Raw genomic sequence first — 22,158 nt, 5'->3', positions numbered from 1 at the left:
CAATGGGCTGCCCAAGCTTAATATAATAGATAGTTGGGCCTAATTGGAAATGTGGGTTGGTTCTTTAATGTCAATGGGTTGTCCAAAGTCATTTTATAAGGTAATTGGGCCTAATTGGAATTGTGGGTTGGTTTTATAATGTCAATGGATATCTAAGCTAAATACGTTAGATAATTGAACCTAGTTGGAAATGTAGGGTGGGTTTATAACATCAATTGTCCAATATAAAAGTCATTGTATCATGTAATTGGGCCTAATTGGAAATGGATCAATTGGAATTAAAAAATTGAAAGTGCCAAGACTTTTTTTTTTGGATTTACAAAAAAAATTATAATAATTTAAAAAAATATGATAATTCAAAAAATATTTTTCAATCTATGACAGTTAGGAGGAATCGAATTGAATGCTATCTTTTAAAAAGATAACTTCAATTAAATTTTAAAAGTGTTACTTAAAAAAAACAATTGTAAATTAATACCTTATGATAGGTTTAAAAATAATTTTGAAAGGTTCAAAAGCGTTTGTTTTCTAAAACCCCTCAATTTTTTTTGGAGAATAAAAAGAAAAGAAAGGTACAGTTTTAGGAAGATTGTGAGGAGAGTTTGAAGAGGGAAAAAAGAAAAAAGAAACAAAAAGTTGCAGTGAATCAAAGAGATTTAAGGAGGTTGGAAAAGGAATGGGTAGAGTCTTGGGAAAAGATGGAGTGATCATGATGGAGAATTTTTGGGAGGTGAATGGAGAGGAGATTTCCATGATTTAGGGGCTAACCAAAAGGGTAATATTTGAGGTCAGATTCTCTAACTTTTGAGGAAAAGGAAAGTTAAAAAAATTTTAGTAGTAACAAGGGGTAAAGAACTTGAATTTTCTGGACAAGGGGATCAAAAACTAGAATTTTGTGGTTGTAGTAAGGGAATCAAAAACCAAAATTTTCTTGTAGCAATGAGGGATCAAAAACCAGAATTTTTTTGTTTGCAATGAGGGAATGGAAAACCAAAATTTTATGACAGTCGTAGTGAAGGATCCCTAAAATCCCTTCATATTTTTACTTTCTTTAATTTAATTTAGTGTCTTTGTTTTCTTTAATTTAATTTTCTTCTATATTTGATTTAGTGTTCTCATCTAGTCTATCCTTTGTAAGGCAAGTACCTTACATAAAATAGGGAGATTGTAATGGAAAAAATCTTAGAAAATTTCTCAATAAGAAAACACAGGATTTGTTCTCTCAAATTGCCTCTTTTCTTTGGGTCATAAGAATTGGTATTAGAGAAAGGTCTTGGCACCAATCATAGCAAAAGGGACTAGAGTGCAAGAACAATGTAGACTTGAAGGGATTCTTAACCAATTGAAGGACTCATTGGATAAACAAGTAGCCACCTTATCGAAACTATTAAAGATGATCACAACTATGAACCTGAAATTTGAACACATAACTTCTAGAGTGGAGGAGCTAAGTAATAAGGACAATACTTCAATCAATGAAAGAGAGACGGACTATAACTTACACAGTACAAACTCCTTTCAAATACAACTTTCCAAACTCATTTTTCAAATTTTAAAGGTGGGAATCATAGTGGGTGGATTTGCAAATGTGATAGATTTTTAAAAATTAATGGAATTGGGGATCATGAGAAAATAGAATTGGCTTCCTTATATTTAAAAGGAAAGACTTTGGAATGGTTTCAAGGGTACGTGGCTAATAACAAGGAAATCAATTGGGGACAATTTTCTATAGATGTTGTTTCTAGGTATGATCCTAGTACTTATGATAGTCCTATTGGAAAAATAATCAAATTGGAATAAACCTATAGTTAGAGTGTACCAACAGTAGTTTGAAGTATTGATGGCCAGAATTAATGGATTGCTAGAGGAATTTTTTTGTTCAATGTTTCATTAGTGGCTTGAAAGAGGCTATCAAAAATTAAGTCAACATGTTTTGACAGAACAAACTAGTCCAAGCCATCGGGTTAGCCCTATTACAAGAAAGAACAATGGAGACAATTCTCAAGGAACTTAAAGGCTCTAATAGAAGTGGGGGCAGTACATTGAACTTTATAAGAATTAGAATAAAAGGATTTTTTTACTTCCTAATAAGAGGATTTGAAATACAATGATGTAAGAGATGCATGAAAAAAAGGCTTTGTTATTATTCCGATTAGAAGTATAAGCTTGGCCGTAAATGTAAAAGGAAGCAAATTTTTATGTTAGATGGTGATGAAAGTGAAGGGAAATCAATTGGTGAAGCTGAAAATGATATCAAAGAGGATATCCTATGGTTTCAATCAATGCAATATTTTGTTCAACTTTTCATCAGACCAGGAGAATCTTGGGCAACATTAAGAAAAAGTCCATGACCATATTGATTGACTTAGGAAGCACCTATAACTTCCTTGTGTAAGGCATATCTGGATATCTCCATTCCCAACCTTGGATCTATTAAGGTGCATGCAAACTATCTTAGGATTCTCTAAATCTAAGCAATGAAAGGAAATAACATATTGAAATATTTAGATTTAGAGAATATTTGTTTCAACTTAGATTTGGATGTTCTCAGATCAAATTTGATTGGTGAAGATGCGTCATATGTGTGGTAGATCTCACAAACCTAAGAGCCTTCCACCTGATGGCTTTTCTCAGATCTTGATAAGCGAGGGGTGGAAAATCCTCTAAAAATGTTAAGGGCTAAGGTTTTCTTCTCTCTAGAGAATAGAAAGCTGAATAACAAGAATAAGCCCTTAAACTCTTAAAAGGGGTCCATATATGCTTTTTGTGAGCTTAAGTGACTTGAGCCCATTCTGGGTTTGGGTCACTTAAACTAGCCCACTTAAGTCCTTAATTGATTACTTAGCCCTATGGGACTCCAATTAATCATTTAGCTTAGTCTAAAGAGACTATTCACAAGCTCTTGTGTAACCTTATGTATTTTCCAAAAGGCCCTTATGCACATGTGAATAAAAAACACAACTAACCTTCATAAACCATGTCACCATGGAACATAAGCTCAAGTAGAGACCATTAAGACTTATAGAAAAATATTGGCTCCGTCATAATCCAATTCTGAAGTTGATTTAGCATCTCACTACAGAGAGACAACTGAACTCTAGTATCTTATCACATTACAAAGAGATAGAAGAACTTGAGTTTGTGACTTACTATCTACTGTATGTAGGCTCCCTATGAACTAGTGTTAGTAATATAATAGGGTTAATGTTATCAACCTCTCAAGATCACCTCTATAATCCTTGAGTCTCAAATCTTCTTATTATGTGATCCACTAACATAATTTAACTCATAAAGAGTGTATGTTAAATTCCAATTAAGGAATTGCTACAACCATAACTTTCCTTATCACACTTTCCTAGGATTACATAAGGGGACACACTATCTCAAAACTAAGATATCATGGTGCCTCTCTTGAGAATGCTTGGTCCCCTCAACCTTGATCAATAGTGACACAATCTATGAGGAATATAAAACCACCTTAAGGTTGTTAGGAACATATGGATGTCTCCATTCCCAACCCTAGATCTATTTGGATGCATGTAAAATATCACCGATGCTCTCTAGATCTAAGCAATGGAAGCAAAGAACACATTAAAAAATTTTAGATTTAGAGAATAGTGGTTTTACCTTATATATTTGGGTGTTTCTAAATCAGGTTCTATTAATTAAGATGCGTTGAAGGCATGATAGATCTCACAAATCTAAGAGCCTTTCGCTTGATGGCTTTTTCGGATCCTTACATGCGAGGGGAGGAGTCCTTTGAGGGGTTGGTGGCTAGGGTTCTCTACTTTCTAGAGAATAGAAGACCGAATGGCAAGAGTGAAACCTCTTAAGGGAGTTAAGTGACTTAAGCCCATTGTGGGCTTGAGTCACTTAAACTAACATACTTCGCTCCTAATTAATTAATTAATTAATTAATAAGCTTGTATTAATTTTTTATTAATCAATTAGCTTAGTCTAGAGAGTCCATTCATAAGTTCTTGTGCAACATTATGTATTTACCAAAATGCCCTTATGCACACATGTGAATAAAGAACACAACTAACCCTCATAAATCGTGTCACTATGGAACACAAGCTTGAGTAGGAACCATTAAGACCCATAAAAAAATAGTGGTTCTTCATAATCCAATTTTGAAGTTGACTTAATATCTCATTATAGAGATTTAATGATGAGATATTAAGTGCAATCCAAAATCCTATGATATTACAACGAGATACAAGAACTCGGGTCTGTGACCACTATATGCAGGCTCCTCATCGACTAGTGTCTATAATCTAATGAGGTAAATACTATTAACTACTTAAGATCAGCTTTATAATCCTTGATTCTCAAATCCTCCCTTTATATGATCATCTAACATACTTTAACTCATAAAAAGCATATGTCAAATTCTAATCAAGGAATTACTACAACCATAGGTTTTCTGATCATGCGTCCTTATGATCACCTAAGGGGACACAATATATAAAATCTATGAGATATTACGGTTCTTCTATTGATAATACCTATTACCACCAAACTATATCAAAAGTGTTAACCTAATCCATAGGGAATATAAGACCATCTTAAGGTCTTACTCATAAGTTAAAGTCACTGCAGACTTTAGCATAAGCTTGGTATCCTCTCATAGTTGAGAGACCATAAAGCAAGTAGCTTGGTGAGATTATGACTACTTGATAGCTCATGTCATGACTCAGTGTAAGTCTTGTCGAATGTGTAACCATACACACTAGTGCACTCACTATAAAAACCCTATCTTGATAACGAGGACTAATCATCACTCCAATTATAAGGTAATGTACTACAACTTCAAATCGCTTAAATCCATGAACCAGCTATGAACTAATCATTTGCTTGCAATGAATCTATGACTTGGATCTTCCGTGTAATTCTTAATGCACCTATGACTTGCAAAAGATGCTTGGTCAAAATGCTCAAAAGATATAATGTTTGGATAAGATAGATAAATTAGGAAACATGAATCTTATTAATAAATAATAAATAATAAATCCATTATTATTATATCATCTCATACTTTGAAAGCTTTATCATAACAATCTCCTACTAGTCCTTAAACCATATCAAGAATACATCAAAGACTTTACTCGACAAAGTCTTGGTAAAGGTATCCACCAGGTTCTTCGTAGAAGGTATCTTTTCTACTGCTACATCACCTCTCAATACTATTTCACAAATCAAATAATAGTTCCCCTAAATGCTTTTACCTTTTCGATGGTTTCTTAATTCTTTAGACTATGTCATTGCCCCATTGTTGTCATAAAATAGTGTCATGGGCAGAATAGGCAAGGGACTTTCTAAGGAACTTTCTAAGGAACTACCCCAAGTTCCATAAGGAACTTTCTAAGCCAAATGACTTCTTTTTCAACTTCAAAGGTTGCAATATATTTAGCTTCAATAGTAGAGTTGACAATACAAGATTGCTTCACACTCTTCTAAATAATAGTTGCACCACTTAAAGTGAACACAAAGTTGGAGGTAGACCGACGAGAATCCATATAAGATTGAAAGTCTAAATTTGTGTACCTAATGGGTGCTAATTGGTCACTATGGAACATAAACATATAATCCCTCGATTTCCTAGGACACTTGAATATATGCTTGACAATTATTCAATGTTTTAGGCATGAATTATACTGATATCTACTCACCATCCCACAACAAAGCAAATATCCGGTTTAGTACATAGCATCACATACATGAGACTAGCCACTACTAAAATTGAGGGTAATGCCTCAATGCATTCTCCTTAGGCGTCATAGGACACTAATCCTAAGAAAAAGGAAATGCATACTTAAGCCAAAATCTTGTCAATATAAGTGGCTTGAGATAGCCCAAACTTCTTATTCTTATGGTCCCTTAGGACCTTTATCCTAAGAATATACTCAAGTGCATTATGAGTTACATGGAATATTCATGTCATGGGTTCCTTTTAGAATATAAGTTGTTCAAAATTGGCTTATGGACTTAGGTGATCCATTAAAAGTCGTGCTACACTACTTCCAAAGTCGTGGAATGAGAGGTCTTGGTCATTAGGATAGGTTTTTTATGGGTATGTGTACTAATGTATTTCGTTACACATTGAACATGACCTACGAAGACTCTTGATTGAATATAATTGACATAAGTATTTAATTTTATAGGATACTATAGCACAATTGACTCTTTTTAGTGGAATGTGAGTCAATTTTAGAATTTATGAATTGAATGGAGCTAATATTTTCTTATGGGTCCCAATGCTTCATACTTAAACTCATTTTCTTGAGGGCACTTAAAGTTGAGCAAATTTTAATTAAATTAATTATAATGTATAGGTACATTAATTTGCAAAAGGTTGCATTGAATAATATAATTAGCTGGATCTTAGGTTTCATTTGGGCTATTAATTAATTGAAACTCACCTTATGAGTTATTTAATTAAATATAACCTAATGGGCTAGACATTAGTGATTTATTGTGTAGATTCGGGTACATTAATTTGCACAAGGTTACACTAAATAATATAATTAATTGGATCTTAGGTTTCATTTGGACTATTAATTAATTGAAAATTATCTTATGAGTTATTTAATTAAATTGAACCCAATGGGCTAGATATAAGTTATTTAAGTTCATGTCTTGGGTCCTAGGCACTAAGACCTCTCACTTGTATATATAAAGTTATCAAGGTTTAGGGTTAGACATACTTGGATCTTTTTTATGAACCCTAGCCTCCATTTTCCTTAATAGAAAAGATCTATCTTCTATTAGTGCCTAGATTTTTTGAAAGAGTCGAATGGAAGACACATAAGGTCTTTTCATTTCCACTAATCTTAGAAAATAAAAAATTTAGAACCATCCAAACATAAAGGTAAGATTTTAAAACCCTAGAGCTTCAAACTTGATTTGATTTCATTTTCGCTTGGTATGATCTCATATGTCAACAAGTTGTGCATGGTTTTGGATGTGGAATTGTTATTGGTGCTAAGGCTAATGCAAATCTTTATATTTTTTGTGTTCGAGGTTGTTCCAGCTTCCTCTTTGAAAAATTTCTCTCTACCAAGGTCTCTTTAGAAGTTCTCTTAAAAGCCCCTCTTCAAAATCTCTATTTGTTCATCCCACTTTCTCATTATATATATATATATATATATATATATATATATATATATATTTTTGCTCTCAAAGTAAAAGATCCTTCTTTAAAAATCTCCCATCATTCTATAAAAATTTTCTTTATTATTTTATATTTCACCCCTCTTTCCTTGGTTTTGCTGACTGAAACAATCATATTATGCCACTCATCTAACAACATAGGGGTTGCTCTTATAGCCATGTGTCTCACTAACTTCATGATCAAATTTTTAATTTTTATTTGTAACAATCCACCACATAATAACTGGTTATGAAATTAATTATAAATTCAAATAACTTTAATTAATATAATTATCCATGAATTTTTCCATGGTGGTATTTTTTAGGAGCATATCTTGAACTTGTAAGTTCATAACCCTCATTATCCACTTAATACTATTAAGGAGCATGACATGCATATTGAACCCAAATTTTACAAATTTAAACTTTTAGGCTATGTTTGGTTCCCGAAAAATGCTAAGGAAAGGAAAAAAAATGTTGTGAAAAATCATTTTCCTTAGTTTGGATGACGTGAAAAATACCATGGAAAATGCTAACGAAAATATTATAATATTTTTCCTACTACTTTCCTTAAAAAAATAATGAGGAAAATATGATAGAAATGGAAGGGAAAAGTTGGAAAGTTTTTTATCGGGCTCACTATATCTTCTTTACTGAGTCTCTTGTTTGTATAACCTCTTTATCGGTCACTATGGCTTCTCACCATTGTTAGCCCTTTCGAGCACATGAGTTCCCATGGATGACATGCGTTCTCCAAATTGAGTTCTCATGGATGAAATGTATTCTTCAAATCTAGTGAATATGTTTGCATCCATGTCTTTAGATCATGTATGAATTGTTGACACTTTGCTTTGTTCAAATTTGTGGCCTCCATTTGGCTTTATTTTTCATGGAGGATTCAAGGTTCACAGAGAAGTTGGACTATCTCTAGTTCTTCTCCAATGTTCTTTTTTCGAGAAGTCAAGCTATGGTTTATAATACTGATGATAAAGCCACTCAATTCTTTGTCAATCATAGTTCTAAAGTAGAGCCAACCAAACCCCTGAGCCTTATTGCTGAGAATAAGAAGAATCAAACTTAGAATGCTGAGGTTCTAAACTAACTCCAAAGGTGTTGTAATTATGGGGAGTTTGCTGCTAAAACCAAAACCCATATAGCGAAAACAGAGGTCTTGGAAGTGCTGTTACCAGTGAAAGAAAAAAGGAGGGGAATGAGCAAGAAAAGCTTCAAGTCTTGTTTGAATCAAAGGAGGGGTTCTTAGAAAGTTTAATTTACAAGCGAAGGGGCTTGGTGATATAGGTTTTTTTTTGTGAACGTGGTTTGTGAGAACGGGGTAGTTAAGGAAGCGTCTAGGTATCATTTTTTTGGCAATTCGTATCATGTTAAGAAGTCTCCTCTTAGTGATGGTATGACCATGAAATAACATCTCAATTCTTGGGCTTACACAATTGCCTACACTACCAGATGACATAGTCTCATGGGAGTTGCATTTTGTCTCTATCACAACTTTGTATGTGATTAAGGAGTTCTTTCTGGGTATAGCTGTTGCAGGTCTTACATATATATATATATATTTTTGAGACCAAACAAGGTGTTAGAATGATGCAAATTATAATTTTGAAATTTTTTATTGATTTTTTTTCCTTCCATTTTTCCTTGACTTTTCCATAGTTAACCAAATAAAGGAAAATGAATTCTTTGTTTTTTTCCTTTAAATTTTCCATGAATAACCAAACAAGAGAAAAATTTTATATTCCTTTCCTTATATTTTTCTTTTTTTTTTTTTTTCCATTTTTCTTCCTATTTTTTTTTCCTTATCATTTGTCACATAACCTTAAGAAAATTAATAGTTTAAGATAGTATTAGAGCTTGATTTAATGGAAAGTTGTGGGTTTGAACCATCTCTTGACAATTTGAATCTTATTTGACTATTTGAATCCAAATCTTGCTATTTAAACTTTTAGAATAATTGGTAGTTGATAAATACTATCTACATGGCTCACTCCTCTTCCCCTTAAATAATTTTAACTCATCTATTCCAATTTATTTAATCATTTTTTTCTAGCACGATGATCTACCCAACTAATGCCACCTTAGCTCCATATTCCATCTCACTGGTGTCTCATTAATTTGATTAAAGTAAATCCTTTATTAGTATTTTATTATTTAATTTTTCGAAAGATAATTGACTAATTTTGCTTTCATATTTGAACCAACCAATCAACTCAATTTCCCACCCATTTCTAAGCTTACTCAGCTGCAAAGTGAGGTCCAATCAACTAAAAAGTGTATAATGTCACATTCATGTTTCTAATGGTTTGTTTTACTGATAGTGGAAGCGGTTTCACCATTCAACACCGAAAGTAGCCCCAAGAGCAACTTGATCCAATTCTGAATCCCAAATAAGGAGAAACATATGTACATTTATAGATATTTCGCGTTCCCACTTCAGCAAGGTGTAAGGTGTGAGAAGGATACATAATGTTATAATGAAAATGTATCCCAAAAAAATAGACTTGTCGATCCCAGTAGAAATTAAGATATGAAGGAAAAGAAAAGAAGTGAGAAAACTTGCAAGAAAATGAAAGTAAAATCAAAGGAGTTCGGATGATTTGATGTTACCTAAGCTCCATTGATTGATAAGTATGAATTAATTGTTTCTATGTGTACTTTCTATAAGAAAGTATGAATTTTTTACATGGGATGTTTTTTGAAAGTGTTTATCATATAAATATTTTTAGATTATGTCTTATAATGATTCTAGAAAACGTTTATAATATTTCTAATGCTTGAAAAATAAATTTTTTTAAATGGTAAAAATGTTAGAAATACTTTCTAAAATCACTATAAAATAGATTCTTATTTTACAACCTATAGATATATCCTCGTATTTATAAAATTTATTTAACAAATAATTGAGAATGTTTTTAGTTTTTGAACTACAAATGCAAACAAATCTTACATATAAAGCATGATAAAAAAAAATTCCATAAAACCTTCTACAAAAAGGATAATTAAGCTTGATCTAATTGCATTTTGAAATTATGAATTGGAACCCAAAGTTCACAAATTGAAATAATAGAAATAATAATGAATTAGTTAAAATGTGTAATAGGTTGGGAATAAAAAAACAACAACAAACAATTAATAAATTTGGATATATTAGTATACAAAATTATATTTTGATTTAGTATTTTCTTTAAGTTATGTTATATTAATTATTAATCAAGCATCATTAGACATTAACAACTTGTTTGATACTGATTTTAAGGAGCGTTTTTAGTTTATATAACACCTGAAAACAATTTTTTGATACAAATTTTTAAGTATTGAAAACATTAAAAGTGATTTCATGAATCACTATCAAATAGATTCCAAGGTGTTTCAGACCACATGAGCATCACAAGAATTTAAGGTGTTGAGGACATCAATTTGTCAACTTGTTCTAGCAGGCATAAAAAGTAGGAAGGAAATTATATACAATGCATACATTCATAATACAATATGATTTTTAGTCATTAACATAATGAAAATGGTTTGAGGGGGTAAATCTAGTTATTAATTTTAAGGAGGAAAAAAGTGAATAATATATATATATAACTTAGTGGGAGTTTAATCCCTCTAAGTTAATAATTAAAAAATAAATAAAATTCAGGGGTCATATCCCCCTAAGCATGCATTGTATCCGCCCTTGATTCTATTGTAGTTGTACATGGAAATGGTGGATTTTGTGTTACCCATTCTACAAAATTTCTAAATTTAAAATATCAAACTATCCTCCTCGCGATTTATTTGGCACACGTGCATAATATATGTGTAGAAAAATTAAAACCAAAAAAAAAAAAAAAAAATCTGAAAAGATAGATTTTGAAAATCAAGAATATAAAGATTATTTATTTCCAAACATTTTTGCGTTGTGATTTTTTATTATTTTTCTTTCCCCCCTTACATGAAAGAATGTCATAGTCACATGAGTTAGTGATTAGTTGTGGTTTCACACTCGACTTTACGAACACCTTTATGGTCAAATGGGATATGACCGTAATGGTGATAGCTTTAGCTTTACTCCAATGGAAGTAGACACGCACCATCATTCCTAATGGATGTCCACTTTTAGAAAAAGCATATTTGTGGGATATATGTTGTAATGGGGCATCATGCACTCATGTCTGAAATTGAGGTCCACAGTCCACTATCATTACTTGAAATTGAAAAAGCATATTCGTGGGATATATATTGAATGTATAAAGAAACTCTAATATATCGTATTTGCACTTTTATTGCATATATTTTCTCTTTTGAAAACATCTCAACAAGGGATGTTAAAGGTCTTTTGGCAAATCAATTTATCGGTTTAGAATCTAATTGAAAAATTATATTATTGACAACAAAGTACAAATATTTACATAAAAGAAATAATATATGTATATACATATAAATATAAAATGAAGTTCTAGATCTAAAAATCATTTATATATAGCAGTTGATGATTCAAGGAATTCAATTTCTAGATCTAGAAATGATTCAACTAAAAATGAAGTTTTTGAAATAAGATCACAACAATGGAAATCCTCTCTATCTACAAAGCTCGGATCATCCAGGAATGGTGCTGGTATCAACTCCATTAACAGGTAATAACCACATCTCTTGGAATCGTTCTATGAAAATTGCTTTAGGTGCCAAGGTGTAACTAGGGTTCATAAATGGAAAATATAAGATGCCAAATGAAGATTCTCTTGATTTTGAGCAACAGAATAGAGTAGATTATATGGTAACCTCTTGGATTTTGAACTCTATTGCAGAGGATTTTGTTGAGGCTTTTTTGTATACTACTCCTGCAAGAGAACTAAGGAAGGAACTAAAAGAGAGATTTGGTGAATCTAATGGGCCTTTATTGTATCAATTACAAAGAGAAATTAGTTCTATTTCACAAGGTTTAATGTTTGAGGTATAATATTATACAAAACTAAAGAAATTGTGGAATGAACTTACATGTCTAATGCCTATTCCTCAATGCACCTATGGAGTAACTAAATCAATAGGAGAAATTACTACTTTTAATCATCTAATATAATTCTTGATGGGACTAAATGATGGTTTTAATCATATTCAAAATCAAATTATGTTGATGGATCCCTTGCCTAGTGTTAACAAAGCCTATTCTATGGTTTTAAGAGTTGATAAACAAAGATAGGTGCAAATGTCCTTTATAGATAATACTGGAAATAGTGCCATGTTTGTGATATCACTAAATTTTAAGAAAAATAGAGTTGGTAGAGGCAATTTTAAGAAGAAAGATGTTGGGAAGAAGAGTGATAGACATTATGATTGCTGCAATACAATGGACATCTAAGAGACTTGTTTTAAGCTACATGGTTATCCAGATTGGTTTAAACAACCACAAGAGCAAAAAGAAAAGGTACCAAGTAAATTGACCATCAATGTGATTGACACGCCTTTGGATGTTGTCTGTGATCAAAGGATTGATAAAGATGTAGAATTAACAAGTTTTATAGCAAAGATTATACAACAAGAGATAGCTAAATACAGGAAGGGCAAATCAATTGTGAATGTCAATTACACAAATCTTGTACATTTGGGAGAATATGCAGGTACCATTCTTAAGAATGCACTAAATACTCTTGATTTATTAGAAACTAGAACTTGGATTATTGACACACGAGCATCAAACCATATGTGCATTGATTTGAACTTAATCAATCATCCAACCATTTTGATTAAACTGGCACCTATGTACTTACTAGATAGATCAATCAGAACTATACATCATGTTGGAAATGTGACTTTACATCCTAAAATAGTGCCTTCAGAAACCTTACATGTGTCCAGTTTTAAATTCAACTTATTGTATGTGTAGAAGCTTGCAAAGACAACTCATATTATATTCATTTTTTCTCGTACCTATTATGTTCTACAGGACTTGAAGACTGAAGAAGTTTTATCAATTGGTAAAGTGATAAGGAGTTTATATATATATATATATATATATATATATATATATATATATATATATATATATTGGATCAGTCATATTTTTCTTTTGTTAAATAATTTTCTATTCCTTCATATAGTAATACATACTACATAAATAAAACTTCAATATCTTTTGAGTTTATTTAGCACAAGAGGCTTGGACATGCTTCTTCTATGGTTTTATAGTATTTACATTTTCTTGGAAACTCTTTTGTGGAACCTTTTGTGTCTTGTGATATTTGTCCTTTGTCAAAGCAACACAAACTACCATTTCCTAAGAGTCAAAGTCATGTAGGTCATATTTTTTCATTTGATTCATCTAGATATTTGGGGACCTTATAAATAGCCTTCCATTTCAAGAGCACATTATGTTCTAACTATTGTAGATGACTATAATCATGCTACCTGAACTTTTCTAGTATACCACAAACATCAAGTAGTTCACACTTTGGAAAATTTTCTTAAAATGGTTCAAACTTAGTTTCATATTCAAGTTAAAATTGATGATGGAATAAAGTTTGTCAATGTAGAACGTTGGAAATTATTTCCCACTTTGGGCATCATACATAAAAAAATCTTTTGTGTGCACACCACAATAGAATGGTATTATGGAAAGAAAACATAAAAATTTGCTACAAATTGCATGCTCTCTTATGTTTCAGTCACATTTACCAAAGAAATTTTGGGGAGATTCTATTTTAACTACTACCTATATCATTAATAAACTTCCTAACGTTATTTTTTCCTCGAAAACTCCTTATGAGCTTTTGTATGACAAATTACCTTATTACAATATTTTAAAATGCTTTGGTTGTCTTTTTTATGTTATTGATACACAACCTTTTAAGGATAAATTTACTTATCGAGCTTTTAAATGTGTTTTCATTGGCTATGTCCCTAGTCTAAAGGCTTACAAGCTTATGATTTACATTCCCATCACATCTATATTTCTAGAGATATTGTGTTTTATGAGAATATTTTTCCTTATCATAACATTTTTCCTTTTGTTTCTAATCCATCATTGTCATCTATTCCTATTGATGTTGATACCATTGATGTTCTTTCTATTTCTCCTTCCTCTACACATTATGATTCATCTATATCTACTCTACCTGTCTTGCTCTCTACTTCTATATCTACTCCTCTTGTTTTATCTCCAAGGCACAATACTCAAGTTAAAAGGAAACCAACTTGGTTGAATGACTTTGTTTCAAATATTATAGATTCTATTACTTCATCTACTAACAATGCTTCTTCAATCACAACTCTTGATCCTACTTCCTCCTAAAAACCCAACATTTTTCCATTCATTACTTCTTATGGTGATTCGACTCATGGTAGCTTAGCTTTAAAGGCGTATCAACAAAATTTATACCTTAAATACTATTACTAAAGTAGCCAAGCTACTATAGCATAGTGGTTCTAGGATCGTCCACAGAGATGGGTTTTCACTTCACAAGTGATATTCAAATTAGGAAAATAGGTGATTTTCTTATGGATGTTAGCTTTAAAAGAAGATGTAAATGTTTTAGAAAGATTTAAACTAATTTAAGCTAACATTAAAGACTAAAATGAAAGGGTGTAAAAACAAGTTTCTCAAATATAGGATAGCTATGCTCTGGCTCTTATGCAAATTGGAAATCTCAGGATAGGCTCCTCACGTTGGGGTTGCAACTATGGTGATGCTTGCTTCCCGAACCGGTATGGATTTAGCAAATCAAGTTTTAATCCTTTAAAATGGCAAAACAGATGGTAGTGAATTTCATCAATGGTTATTCACCTTAGACTTCCTTTGAATGGCTCGTAAGAGATAACTAATAGTCTAAAGCTAAAAGCTTACCAAATATTGGCAACTCAAAGTCATTCCAGGTAATAAACTCACCTTTCAATGGCCATTGAAATTGGTTCTAACGGATTAATGCAAAACTTGGAATTGAAAACCTCACCTTCCAATAGCTCGTAGGAGATAACTAATGGATAGAAATCCAAAAGCTTATCAAGTATTGGCCGTTGGAAGTTGTCCAAAGGAAATGAAAACCAAACTTTGCATTAATGAACCATTAATGAAAAATGACTACCTTACCTTCCAGGTGCGAGAAATTTCCATGGGATTGCATCCAAGCCATCACATAACATCCATACTTTGAGAAACTTAAAAGGTTTTAGCCTCTCATCCTTGGGGATTTCATCCACCAAGGATGTTTGGCTACTAAGAAAATGAGAAAGAAAAGAGAAGGAAAAACAGAGCAAGGCTCTGTGCGTCGATTCTATATAATTCAATAATTATTATTCTATATTTCTATATATGTTACAACGGATGCAAGGGAATATATATAGAGAAGTTTTTCCAACCTTCCTAGCTAAGAAATCTTATGATTGGTGGATTACAAGGAGAAGAATGGAAATTTATATAAAAATATCTAAAAGAAAAGATCTAAAGTGGAGTCGGCAGAAACAGAGGAAAATTTGCACCACGCATGGGCTGTGCGAATTTGGAAGGTGGTGTGCGAATTTCGCACACCGTTCGCACAAGCTGAAGGTGTTGTGCGAATTTCGCACAAGCCTAGAGTAGTTGTCTTCCGAAGGCCATATCTTCCTCATTTCAACTCCAAATTGTACACGGTTTGAAGAGTTGGATTCTTGACTTCCTGAGCTTTGAAATGGTATATAGCATGTAGAAAATGGACTTCGGAAAGTGCTCCAAAAGTGCTAAAGAAGACTGCAACTACTGTCCTCTGTTTTCCTCTTTGCTTCTCTTTGCTTCTATCTTTTGGTTGGCTTGTCTTAATGATCCAAAAAGCTGTCAAAACACTAAAACTAGCCACAAATATGATTAGAAGTCATTACTAGGTCCTTAACATGCCAATTGGAATAAAGATGGAGAATTACTACACAAAAGTGCTTAAAACATAATGACTTAAAGGTGTAAAATAACACTTTTTGGGTAGTAATCATATAGCTTTTCCCAAACCAATTTCTTATAAACAGGCTAGCATTCATGCAAAATGGGTTGTAGGAATGAACAAAGAGCTTGCTGCTCTAGAGGATAATCATACTTGGGATTTAACAAATTTACCTGTAGGTAAGAAAGCCATTGGTTCCAAATGGATCTATAAGGTTAAACTTAAACCTGATGGTAGTGTTAATATGTTTAAAGCAAGACTAGAGGCAAAAGATTATAATCAAATAGAAAGAATCGATTATTTTGACAGTTTTTCACCTGTTGCTAAGCTTGTTATCATCAAGTTGTTACTAGCTATTGCTACTACAAAGTCTTGCCCAATTCATCGATTATATATCAACAATGTTTTCTTGCATGATTATTTGGATGAAAAAAAGTCTATATGCAGCCTCTAGAAGGTTATACTAATGCTATACCAAGTCAAGTATGTAAACTTAAACAATCTCTATATGATCTTAAACTGGCATCTAGGTAGTGGAATTATGAATTTACTGTAAAATTGCAACAATTTGGTTTTCATAAGTTAGTTCATGATAATTGTTTGTTTGTCAAACAATCAAACCATGTTTTTCTAGCCTTGATTATCTATGTGGATGATGTTTTAGTCACAGTAACTAATGAGGATGATATTGTTGTTGTTAAGCAATTTCTATATTCTCAATTTACAGCTAAAGATCTTGGTTATGCCAAGTATTTTCTTAGTCTTGAGATAGCTCGTTCTACTACTAGTACTTATATCCATCAAAGAAAGTGTGTTATGGACATTCTTAAGGACACAAGTTTACTAGGCGTCAAACCTGCTACTACTCCACTTCCTTTAGGCCACAATTTTTCTACAACTATGGGCTCTTTACTCTCCAATCTAGACAAATATAGAAGAATAATTGAAGGTCTTCTCTATTTGGGATTTACTTGACCTGATATTACTTATGTTGTTCAACAACTAAGTCAATTTGTTCAGGCTCCTTGCCAAGCTCTTGGGATGCTGCCTTACATGCTCTACACCATCTCAAGGGTTGTTCCTTTGAAGGAATATTTTTCCTTTCTAGTAATTCTCTTAAGCTTCAAGCTTATTGTGATGTTGATTGGGCCTCTTGCATTGATACTAGAAGGTCTCTTACTAGTTATTGTATTTTCTTTGGATCAACTTTGATTTCTTGGAAAACCAAGAAACAAACTATTGTGTCCCGTTCTTATGCTAAAATAGAATATAGAAGCATGGTTTCCACTGTTTGTGAATTGCAATGGATATCTTATCTCTTACAAGATTTTGGTTCTCTTCCTTCTCTCTATTCCTCCTTAGTGTGACAACCATGCAACTCTCCACATTACAACTAATCTTGTATTTCAAATCGTACCAAACATTTGGAGATTGATTGTCACTTGGTTCAAGATAAATTCAAGCAAGGATTTATTTTACCTCATCACATTTCTTCAAAGCTTCATATTGCAAACATATTCACAAAAGCTTTATCTGCTCCTACATTTCATTTTTGTTGTCCAAGTAAGGCTTGTTTGATTTTCACCAAGCTCCAACTTGCGGGGAGGATGTATAGAAAGTTAGTAGTTAAGTCGCAACTTAATTTTAGTTAGTTAGCAATGAGTTTTTTAGTTTGTAGTTTGTTATTTTTCAGCTATCATTTTGCTAAGTTTTTTGTATATAAATACTCACCCGCCTATACATTTTTGGACATAGAAAATAAGAAAATTCTTCATTTCTTTGTTGTTGCACACATTACCTTTATTTCCTGCTTGCATCAATACCAAAGTAATTGATAATTTTTCAAAATCCTAGCCCACCATTTAATCCTGTTGGCGTGAGCTGTTCTCTGAACCATTAAAGGAGAAAAATCAATCACCGCAATCAGTCACTGCATTACGCCCTCTGGTCACAAGTCGTAGAGATGTATGTCGCGGGCAAGGATAAACTCGGCTACATCAACGGCGACCTTCCTCAACCATTAACAACCGACCCTTCCTTCCGTAGGAGGCGGACTGAGAATGCAACTTTGAAAGGATGGCTGATTGGTTCGATGGATCTATCTCTTATTGGCAACTTCATTCGGTTTCCAACGGCAAAGCAAGTTTGGAATGCAATTGCAACCACTTACTTCGATGGAAGTGATGCAACCCAAGTTTATGAACTCCAGCGGCGAGTGGCGCGACTCAGGCAGGGTAGTGGCTCTCTGGAAAAATACTACAATGATCTCCAAGGTCTATGGCGGGAGATTGATTTCCGTCGTCCCAATCCAATGCAATGTCCAGCAGATATCCAATATTTTAACAATATGCTTCAGGAGGATCGGGTATATACTTTTCTTGATGGTTTGGATGATAAACTTGATAATATTAGAAGTGATGTGTTGCAGCTTAAGCCATTTCCCACAGTGGAACAGGCATATGCCCATGTTCGTAGAGAAGCTGTGCGTCAGGCGGTGATGACAGCCAATAATGGAGAAGAGGCGGCTAGAGCAGTGATGGCTTCACGAAGCCTCAAACAAGGGCCCTCCACTGCAGCCAACTCTCTGTCATTGAATGGAAAATTCAACTCAGTTTCTAAGTCAAATGACCCATCCAATGACATGAAATGCTCTCATTGTGGAAATTCGAAGCATACTCGAGACACATGCTTCAAACTACATGGCTACCCAGATTGGTGGCATGAATTACAAGCCAAGAGGCGACGAGATGGGAATGGGAATGATGGTGGAGCCAGCAAAAATGCAGCTAATGGCACGGGCAAGGCCGCGATAGCCTCGGCTGAGTCCCAATTGTCACTTATTTCGACAACAACAGTTGATTTGGATATAGGTATGAGTTTTCTCGGGACCAATACCACTGAATCATATGATGGTTGGATTCTTGATTCAGGGGCAATAGACTACATGACGTATGATGCAAGTGATTTTTCTGAACGATCCTCTCCTCGGCGTACTAGCATTGCTAATGCTAATGGGGACATCTCTTTGGTAAAAGGGGTTGGTACAGTGATGATATCACCAGCTCTCTCCTTAACCAATACCCTTTTTGTACCCTCATTGTCTCATAAATTATTGTCAGTGAGCCAAGTCATGAAGGAGTTAAATTGTATTGTTCTAATTTATCCAACCTTTTGTCTTCTTCAGGATATTCTCACCAAGGAGATAATTGGGCGTGGTACTAAAAAGGGGGGGCTCTACTATATGGAAGATTTTAGCATCGGTCAAGCTAACCATACGAGAAGCTCTAGTGATCAAATAAGGCGAACATTTTGTTGTGGCATCGTCGGTTAGGACATCCTTCATTTGGATATTTGAAACTTGTATTTCCTGCTTCATTTTCGGGTTTGTCAAATTTGGATTTTAAATGCGAGACATGCATCTTAGCTAAAAGTCATCGTGTTAGTTATCCTTTGAGTTTTAATAAGAGTTAGATGCCTTTTGAATTGATTCACTCTTATGTGTGGGGTCCATCTCCCAAATCCACTATATCTGGGGTTCGATGGTTTGTGATTTTTGTGGATGATTGCACTCGTATGACATGGTTGTATCTAATGAAGAATAAGGATGAAGTTTTCTTTGTTTTTTTTCTCATTTCATGAGATGGTTAAAACTCAGTATTCTGCTACAATTCGCATACTTCGATCCGATAATGGTGGAGAGTATATGCATCGTGACTTCAAAAATTATTTCAGTCACCATGGCTTGATTCATGAAACTACCTGTCCTCAAACACCACAACAAAACGGAATTGCCGAAAGGAAAAATCGGCATATTTTAGAGACTACTCAGGCTATTCTTCTTGGTGCTCATGTACCTAATCATTTTTGGACCGATGTTGTCACTACAGTAGTTCACCTTATTAATCGGATGCCTTCTAAGGTTCTTAAGTTCAAGACTCCTCTCCAGACTCTATCCACTGTCATCTTTCTACCTACTGCCTTAATGCTTCCGCCTCGAGTATTTGGCTATGTTGACTTTGTTCATTTACACAAGAATCAACGCACTAAACTTGATCCCTGCGCAGTCTGGTGTCTTTTTTTGAGGTATGGCCTACATCAAAAGGGATATCGCTATTATGATCCATCTAATCATCGCACCTATGTGACAATGGATGTCACCTTCTTGGAATCAGAGACTTTCTACTCTCCGACCACATCCACTTCTACTCTTCAGGGGGCGCCTCAAAATAAAAAGTTGAATTGGCTGAGGTTTGATTGGGAGCCTGTTGTTTATGTATCTAATACAGAACTTGATGTTGAGCCTGTTGTTTTTGTATCCAATACAGAACCTGATGTTGACACAGAACCTAGTGCTCTACCATTAGTAATTGAAGAGCAACAACCACAGCAGTCGATAGTACCCCCCATCCCACAGTATCCAAAGACCCATCTCCTGAGAATATTCCTGAGGTAAGTTCCCTGAACACTCTGAGTACACCTGTGTTAACTAATGATGCTCATGTGGGCTATGAGTTACCATACAGGCATAATTGAGGCAAGCCACCAGATAGATACTCTCATAACATAGAAGACCGGAGGTTGAAATACCCGATTGCCAACTATGTATCCACAAAGACGCTTCTTGAACCTCTAAAGACTTTCGCAGATGCACTCTCCTCGTGTTAGGTTCCTACAAGCGTTGAAGAAGCAATGAAAGACCCGAGGTGGGTCCAGGCTATGAAGGAGGAGATGGAGGCACTATTGAAAAATAAGACTTGGATTCTTGTCAATCTACCTAAAGGACAGAAAACAATGGGGTGTAAGTGGGTGTTTTCTATCAAATACAAGGTAAATGGAACAATTGAGCGTTACAAGGCGAGAGTTGTAGCAAAGGGATTCACGCAGACATACGGAGTTGACTATCAGGAAACATTCTCACCCGTTGCCAAACTAAATACGGTAAGAGTATTGTTGTCACTTGCAGCAAATCTGGATTGGCCCCTGCATCAGTTCGATGTAAAAAATGCGTTTTTACATGGTGATCTAGAAAAAGATATATATATATATATATATGGACATTCCCTCAGGATATGTAGCCAACACAGAAGGCAACATTGTTTGCAAATTACAAAGAACTCTATACGGGTTGAAACAATCACCTCGAGCTTGGTTTGGGAGATTCAGTACGGCAATGAAAAAGTATGGATTCCAGCAAAGTAACTCTGATCACACTTTGTTCCTAAAGCATAGACAGGGCAAACTGACTGCTCTGATAGTCTATGTAGACGATATGATCATCACAGGAGATGATTCAGAGGAGATAGCAAGACTTCAAGAGCAGTTGGCATCTGAATTTGAAATAAAGAACTTAGGAGGACTAAAATACTTTATGGGAATTGAAGTTGCTAGATCAAAGCGAGGTATATTCATGTCTCAGAGAAAATATATTTTAGACCTATTAACAGAGGTTGGATTACTTGATTGTAAGCCTACAGAAACTCCAATAATTATGAATCACAAACTTGGAGAATATCCCAATCAAGTACCAACAAACAAAGGAAGGTATCAAAGACTGGTAGGCAAGCTTATTTATCTTTCTCACACACGGCCGGATATTGCTTATGCAGTAAGTGTGGTAAGCCAGTTTATGCATTGTCCAAGTGAAGATCATATGAGTGACGTTATGCAGATTTTGAGATATTTGAAGTCGTCCCCTGGAAAGGGACTTATGTTCTCAAAAATGATCACCTAAGAGTATAAGGATATACAGACGTAGATTGGGCAGGGAACATCATGGATAGGAAATCCACCTCAGGCTACTTCACTTTTGTTGGAGGAAACTTGGTTACTTGGAGAAGCAAAAAACAGAAGGTGGTTGCTCTATCCAGTGCGGAAGCTGAGTTTCGTGGAATGGCTAAAGGGCTATGTGAGTTATTGTGGCTTAGAAGACTTCTAACAGAGATTGGTTTTGCCCCTGACTCCGAGATGAAGTTGTTTTGTGATAATAAAGCAGCAATTGACATCTTCCATAATCCCATTCAGCATGATCGAACTAAGCACGTAGAAGTAGATCGACACTTTATTAAACAAAATCTTGATGCAAAGATTATCCAATTCCCTTTTGTGAAAT

The sequence above is a fragment of the Vitis riparia genome, unplaced genomic scaffold, assembly GCF_004353265.1.
Source record: "Vitis riparia cultivar Riparia Gloire de Montpellier isolate 1030 unplaced genomic scaffold, EGFV_Vit.rip_1.0 scaffold763_pilon_pilon, whole genome shotgun sequence".
Taxonomy (NCBI): Eukaryota; Viridiplantae; Streptophyta; class Magnoliopsida; order Vitales; family Vitaceae; genus Vitis; species Vitis riparia.
Note: the sequence above shows the minus strand (reverse complement) of the source record.